Source organism: Rhinopithecus bieti, unplaced genomic scaffold (assembly GCF_001698545.2).
Source record: "Rhinopithecus bieti isolate Rb0 unplaced genomic scaffold, ASM169854v2 scaffold_21022, whole genome shotgun sequence".
Taxonomy (NCBI): Eukaryota; Metazoa; Chordata; class Mammalia; order Primates; family Cercopithecidae; genus Rhinopithecus; species Rhinopithecus bieti.
The window spans coordinates 1292143-1299935 of record NW_016810401.1 but is presented as its reverse complement, the minus strand read 5'-3'; the positions used below and the strand labels follow the sequence as shown (position 1 = coordinate 1299935).

The 7793-nt window shown below is 44.7% G+C and overlaps 1 long non-coding RNA gene across 1 annotated transcript; it reads right to left on the bottom strand.

The window, feature by feature from the left end:
- Positions 1-2830: 2830 nt before the first annotated feature.
- On the bottom strand, positions 2831-6540 carry LOC108542062 (uncharacterized). Its single transcript, XR_001889156.1, has 3 exons — positions 6338-6540; positions 6135-6214; positions 2831-2922 (listed from the first exon to the last, which is right to left on the bottom strand). It is a non-coding gene; the product is annotated as an uncharacterized LOC108542062 (long non-coding RNA).
- Positions 6541-7793: the final 1253 nt, after the last annotated feature.

The window sequence follows — 7793 nt, the reverse complement described above, 5'->3', positions numbered from 1 at the left end:
TTTTTTTTTTTTTTTGAGACAGAGTCACGCTCTGTCGCCCAGGCTCTGGAGTGCGGTGGTGCAATCTCCGCTCACTGCAAGATCCGCCTCCTAGGTTCACGCCATTCTCCTGCCTCAGCCTTCCAAGTAGCTGGGACTACAGGTGCCCGCCACCACGCCCAACTAATTTTTTTGAATTTTTAGTAGGGACGGGGTTTCACTGTGTTAGCCAGGATGGTCTCGATCTCCTGACTTTATGATCCGCCTGCCTCGGCCTCCCAAAATTCTGGGGTTACAGGCATTAGCCACCGTGGGGCCTGTAATCCCAGCTACTTGGGAAGCTTAGGCAGGAGAACCGCTTGAACCTGGGGAGCAGAGGTTGCAGTGAGCCAAAATCGTGCCACTGCACTCCAGCCTGGGAGACAGAGTGAGACTCCATCTCAAAAAAAAAAAAAAAAAAAAAATTTAGATTCCCCACAACATCATGAAATGTTCAAACGCTATTGAATTATACACTTTAAATGGGCGAATTTTATGTATTTGAATTATATCTCAATAAAGCTCTTTTTAAAAGTTAGATTGCAGGCAGGGAGTGCTGGCTCACGCCTATAAACCCAGCACTTTGGGAGGCCAAGTTGAAAGGATTGCTTGAACCCAAGAGTTCAAGATCAGCCCGGGCAACATGGTTAGACTTTATCTCTGAAAAAACAAACAAACAAACAAACAGGCATAGTGGCTTGTGCCCATGGTACAAGCTACTGGGGAGGCTGAGGTGGGAGGATCGCTTGAGTCCAGCAGTTTGAGGCCACGGTGAGCTGTGTTTGTGCCACTGCACTCCAGTCTGGGCAACAGAGCACGACTTTGTCTTACAAACAAACAAATAAATGAAAAGGCTGGGCGCATGGGCTCATGCCTGTAATCTCAGCACTTTGGGAAGTCAAGGAGGGAGGATCACCTGAGGTCAGCACTTTGAGACCAGCCTGGCCAACATGGTGAAACCCCGTCTCTACTAAAAATACAAAATTAGCTAGGCATGATGGAAGGCTCCTGTAATCCCAACTACTTGGGAGGTTGAGGCGGGAGAATTGCTTGAACCCGGGAGGCGGAGGTTGCAGTGAGCCGAGATCGCGCCATTGCACTCCAGTCTAGGCAACAAGAGCAAAACTCCATCTCAGAAAAAAACAAAACAAAACAAAAAAACCAGTATTTATGTATAAAGTGCAAAGGAATGAGATATAACATTCATATACATTTCAAAACATGCAATACAGTATCATATATTGCTTTAGGAGGCATGCAGGCATAGTAAAATATTGTGTGGAAATGCTAAATGCAAAACACAAGGTAAGTTTATTCTTATGGGAAGAGGGATGTTGTCAGGGAAGTATAAATAGAAGGCTTTGGGCCGGGCACGGTGGCTCAAGCCTGTAATCCCAGCACTGTGGGAGGCCGAGACGGGCGGATCACGAGGTCAGGAGATCGAGACCATCCTGGCTAACACGGTGAAACCCCGTCTCTACTAAAAATACAAAAAAATTAGCCGGACACGGTGGCAGGCGCCTGTAGTCCCAGCCACTTGGAGCCTGAGGCAGGAGAATGGCGTGAACCTGGGAGGCAGAGCTTGCAGTGAGCCAAGATCGCGCCACTGCACTCCAGCCTGGGCGACACAGGGAGACTCCGTCTCAAAAAAAGAAAAAAAAAAAGAAGGCTTTGGCTGGGTGTGTAATTCCAGCACTTTGGGAGGCTGAGGCAGGCGGATCACCTGAGGTAGGGAGTTCAAGACCAACCTGGCCAACATGCCAAAACCCCGTTTCTGCTAACAATGCAAAAATTAGCCAGGCGTGGTGCCAGGTGCCTGTAATTCCAGCTACTCAGAGGCTGAGGCAGGGAAAATTGCTTGCACCCGGAAGTTGGAGGGTGTGGTTAGCTGAGATTGCGCCATTGCACTGCAGCCTGGGTGACTGAGCAAGACTGTCTCAAAAAAATAAATAAATAAATAATCAACTTTCCCGGAGCATAATCAAGTTTATAGAGAAATGCCATGTTTGGAGGGGATGGTTATTTTATTTTATGTATTTATTTTGATACGAAGTTTCTTTCTTGCTGTTCACGCTGGAGTGCAATGGCATGATTTCAGCTCACTGCAACCTCTGCCTCCCAGGTTCAAGCAATTCTCCGCCTCAGACTCCTAAGTAGCTGGGATTACAGGCATGCGCTACCACACCCAGCTAATCTTGTATTTTAGTAGAGATGGGGCTTCACCATGTTGGTCAGGCTGGTCTGGAACTCCTGACCTCAAGTTATCTTCCTGCCTCGGCCTCTCAAAGTGATGGGATTACAGGCGTGAGCCACTGCACCAGGCCTGGAAGGGATATTTAGAGATATATTGACAAATTGCAGAATGCTCTGAACTCATTAGATTCTACAATGGATTTCCCTTTCAGTCTCAAGAAATTTGCAGAGGTTGGTAATTTATTTATTGACTTTTTTTCTGAAATAAAATCAACGTCCACTGTAAAAACTTTAAAACCACAGTAGTATGAAAATAGGATATATAGGAACTTCTTTGCACTCGTCTCATTTAGTTCTACTCCACAGAATTAATGATTGTTAATATTTTCTTGTTTATCCTTTCAGAACTCCATTTATTAGTGAGAATGGTTTTGTATAAAACGTCTTAGCCACAGTCAGGAAGCTGAGGCAGGAGAATTGCTTGTACCCGGGAGGCGGCAGTTGCAGTGAGCTAAGATCCAGCCACTGCACTCCAGCCTGTGCAACAGAGACTGTGTTTCAAAATACAAAAAAGAAAAGAAAAAAGAAAAAACATCTTAGCCAGGCACAATGGCTCATGCGAGTAATCACAGCACTTCCGGAGGCCAAGGTGGGAGGATCCCTTGAGGGCAGGAGTTCGAGACCAGCCTTGGCACCTCATAGAGACCCCGTCTGTAAAAAAATGTAAAGAAAAGCTTCACAACACAGTCTACTTATTTAATATACATCAAAATATGTTAAATCTGGAAAGCAATTCTTATTGAAGGGCAAGGTAATCTTTCCAACATATATTTTAAAATTTCATAGGGGTAAGAAAGTTGTAGAGGCAGAAATGGTGCAAGACCATTAGAAACACCATCACACCAGCTGGGCATGGTAATGTACACTTGCAATCCCAGCTACTGGGGAGGCTGAGGTAGGAGGATCCCTGTAACCCAGCAGTTTGAGACCAGCATGGGCGGCACAGTGAGACCCCCGTCTCTTAAAAACAAATGAACAAAAAACAGCCGGGCGTCCTGGCTCATGTCTGTAATCCCAGCACTTTGGGAAGCCGAGGCGGGCAGATCATCTGAGGTCAGCAGTTCGAGACCAGCCTGACCAACATGGTGAAAACCCATCTCTACTAAAAATACAAAGTTGGCCGGGTGCAGTGGCTCATGCCTGTAATCCCAGCACTTTGGGAAGACAAGGTGGGCAGATCATGAGGTCAGGAGATCGAGACCATCCTGTCTAACACGGTAAAACCCTGTCTCTACTAAAAATACAAAAAAAAAAAAATCTGCCAGGCGTGATGGCACGTGCCTATAGTCCCAGCTACTTGGAAGTTGAGGCAGAATTACTTCAACCCTGGAGGCAGAGGTTGCAGTGAGCCAAGATCGTGCTATTGCACTCTAGCCTGGGTGACAGAGCAAAACTTGTCTCAAACAACAACAACAAAAACCAAAAAACTGTCACAGTGGGATTTTAAGAGGACACTGAGAGCATCCAAACACTACTTATGAAACAAATTGATAGAGCCTAGACTATGTCTCAAGTTATAACTGAAAATATACAGCTTATGAAACTAAGAGATGAGAGTACAAATTCAGGCTCAGACAGTCAGTAATTGTTATTTATTGATGAAATCATGTTATTTCCCAGCAATTCAGCTTCCTCATTTATAATTTAGAGTAATGATTGCTGGGAAATGCAGTCTCATGCATGTAGTCTTTCAATCCTGACTTGGCCTCATAAGAATAGACTGTGGGCCTGGAATACTTCTTTACCAAGAGATAAAAGAGCCCGGCCGGGTGCAGTGGCTCACGCCTGTAATCCCAGCACTTTGTGGGGCAGGCAGATCACTTGAGGCCAGGAGTACAAGACCAGCCTGGCCAACACAGTGAAACGTCATCTACACTAAAAATACAAAAATTAGCCCGGTGTAGTGGTACATATCTGTAGTCCCAGCTACTCAGGAGGCTGAGGCACGATAATTGCTTGAACCTGGGTGATGGAGGCTGCAGAGAGCCGAGATTGCACCACTGTACTCCAGCCTGGGTGACAGAGCAAGACCCTGTCTCAAATTTCAAAAAAAGAGGCCGGGCACAGTGGCTCATGCCTCTAATCCCAGCACTTTGGGAGGCCCAGGCAGGCAGATCGCCTGAGGTTGGGGTTTGAGACCATCTTGGTCAGCTTGGTGAAACCCTGTCTCTATTAAAAATACAACAATTAGCTGGGCATCGTGGCAGGTGCTTGTAATCCCAGGTACTCAGGAAGCTGAGGCAGGAGAATCGCTTGAACCCAGGAGGTGGTGGTTGCAATGAGCCGAGATTGCGCCATTTCACTCCGGTTGGGCAACAGAGCAAGACTCCATCGCAAAAAAAAAAAAAAAAAAGAGAAAAGAAAAAAGAGCCCAAGTGACCTGTGCTGGTTTATTGCCTCTGTGAGACTATCTTTCCCTGTGGCAAGCCCAATGCGCCAGAGGGGTATGCATAGCCAATTTCCCTGCACGGGCTGCCAGGAAGCTGATCTTGCTCTGTAAGTAAAGTGTTGCTCTACCCATGGCTTGATCGCATTGTTTTGCACAACTCTGATGGCGAGGTGCATTGAGTGGAAACATTTGGACTTCTATTCTTGTCGGTTGGCACAGTGATGATCTTTGCAATCCTCCATGTGGTAGGAGTCATTCCCTCGGTGTTGGTAACCAGTGTTCAGTGTTCTGCTCTCCTGGGATTGACAACCGAGGGCACCATATTTTGCTTAATGATCAAGTGAGGCCGGGCATGGTGGCTCACACCTGGAATCCCAGCACTTTGGGAGGCCGAGGTGGGCGGACCATCTGAGGTTAGGAGTTTGAGACCAGCCTGGCCAACATGGTGAAATCCGGTATTTACTAAAAATGCAAAAATTAGCTGGGCATAGTAAAAATTAGCTGGTGCCTGTAACCCCAGCTACTCGGGAGGCTGAGGCAGGAGAACTGCTTGAACCCAGGAGGTAGAGGTTGCAGTGAGCAGAGATCGTGCCATTGCACTCCAGCCTGGGTGACAGAGTGAGACTCTGTCTCAAAAAACAAACAAACAAAAAACATTGATCAAGTGAGATAATATTTAAACATTTCTACATAAATATACATAAATAAATAATATATTAAAATTCTATATACAGTCTAGTGATGTTAAAAATGTTGATATTGGGCTTGGTGCAGTGGCTCACACCTGTAAATCCAGCACTTTGGGAGGCCAAGGCAGGTGGATCACCTGAGGTAGGGAGTTCGAGACCTGCCTGACTAACACAGAGAAACCCGGTCTCTACTAAAAACACAGAATTAGCCGGGCATGGTGGCACATGCCTGTAATCAATCCCAGCTACTCAGGAGGCTGAGGCAGGAGAATCGCTTGAACCCTGGAGGTGGAAGTTGCATTGAGCTGAGCTCTGCCATTACACTCCAGCCTGGGGCATCAAGAATGAAACTCTGTCTAAAAAAAAAGAAAAACAACAACAACAAAAGAAACAAACAAAAGACTTGATATTGTCCTTAATTCCTTCCAAAAATCACATGAGCATCTGCCAATAACTAGAGCAGAAGGACAATCATCAGACATATTTAGCATCAAAGGAACAAAAAGGACAAAATTATTAATTCTGTGCTGCAATCAATAAAAAGCTAATGTCTGTATTTGTACATTTGGTAATATGATTACGTGTTAAATGGTGGCATGTATATGTGAGTATGTGCCTGTGTGTGTTTTGAGTGGAGTGAAAATAAGGCAGTAAATGGTTTTCTGCCACTGGCTGGAACACGAAAAGTTTATAGGCACACCCAACAACAATGGAAACACAAACCATCTCCGGAAGTCAATATATTCCTTCTACTTCCTGTTATTTTACAAGAAACACTTTCTTACCTAGTTTGTTTTTCCTTATGCTTTCTCTTGGACATTTCTCTATTGTATTTCTTCCTCTTTTTACAAAACCATTGACTTATCTGCAAAAAATGAGGTGTGGGAGGTGATTAATACAAGAATAAGGATATTGGTCTATGTGAGTAATAGTACTATAGAAGTGACTTTGTCTATCAATGAAGAAATGTCTATTAATGTCGTCATACCTGTTTATGTGTCATGCCAAATTCAAACGAGAGTGATAGACTCTCTTGTATTGTGGGGCACCTGTTTAACTTAAACTTTGCCCAGAGAGTGTCCATGAGGGATTTGCTGACTAATCTACCCTTGGAATATTTTTTCTTATTTTCCCTTTTCCTTTTTTCCTGTTCATCTTCCAGCTCCTTTTCATTTTCCTCTTCTTTTTCTCGCTCTCTCTTTCCACCTGCTTCTCCTCCTCCTTCTCTCCATTTCTGCTCTCCCTTTTGTTCATTTTCACTGTAATTTCCATTTGATTGTTCTGGATTTTGATCCCAAGGCATAGCTGGTTGTTTCTGTATAAAAAGATCTGTGGAATAAGATCAAGCTGCAGCTAAATTTGACTTTCAGATCATAGTCAACAATTTTTCATATGATAATATTTTGATTTTCCTAAATTAGCAATGTTGTACATTGGTGGAAAGCATAGAGCAAAGAAAAAGTAAACTTACCAAAACTTAGTGAAGATTTTCATAAAAAGAACAGAAAATTAAGAATAATTTCCCAGGCCAGGCATGGTGGCTCATGCCAGTAATTCCAGCACTTTGGGAGGCTGAAGTGGATGGATCACCTGAGGTCAGGAGTTCAAAACCAGCCTGGCCACAATGGTGAAACCCCGTCTCTACTAAAAATACAAAATTAGCCAGGTGTGGTGGCGGGCAGCTGTAATTCCAACTACTTGGGAGGCTGAGGCAGAGAATTGCTTAAACCTGGGAGGCGGAGGTTGCAGTGAGCTGATATCGCGCCATTGTACTCCAGCCTAGGTGACAGAGCCAGACTCCATCTCAAAAATAAATCAATAAAAATAAAAATACAAAAATTAGTCAGGTGTGGTGGTAAGTGCCTGTAATCCCAGCTATTCGGGGGGCTGAGGCAGGAGAATCACTTGAACCTGGGTGGAAGAGGTTGTAGTGAGCCGAGATTGTGCCATTGCATTCCAGCCTGGGCAACAGGAGCGAAACTGTGTCTCAAATAAATAAATAATAGTTTCCCACTGGGCACGGTGGCTCCTGCCTGTAATCCAAGCACTTTAGAGGCCAAGGCAGGTGAATTGCTTGAGTTCAGGAGTTTGAGACCAACCTTGGCAATATAGCAAGACCTCATCTCTACTAAAATAATTAGCTGGGTATTGTGGCATTCACTTGTGGTCCTAGCTACATGGGACCACATGAGGTGGGAGGTCTGTGTGAGCTCAGGAGGTTGAGGTTGCAGTGAGTTATGATCACACCACTGCACTCCAGTCTGGGTGCCCGAGTGAGACTGTATCTCCAAAAAGGAAAGAAAGACAAAGGAAAGAAAGGAGCTATCTGTTGAAATTAATAAATTTCCTTGTGATGTTAGTCAAAAATAAATGACATTGAAATGAATAAATCATGAGATGCAACAAATTTTGTTGCAGGAAGTCAGGGACCCTGAACGGAGGGA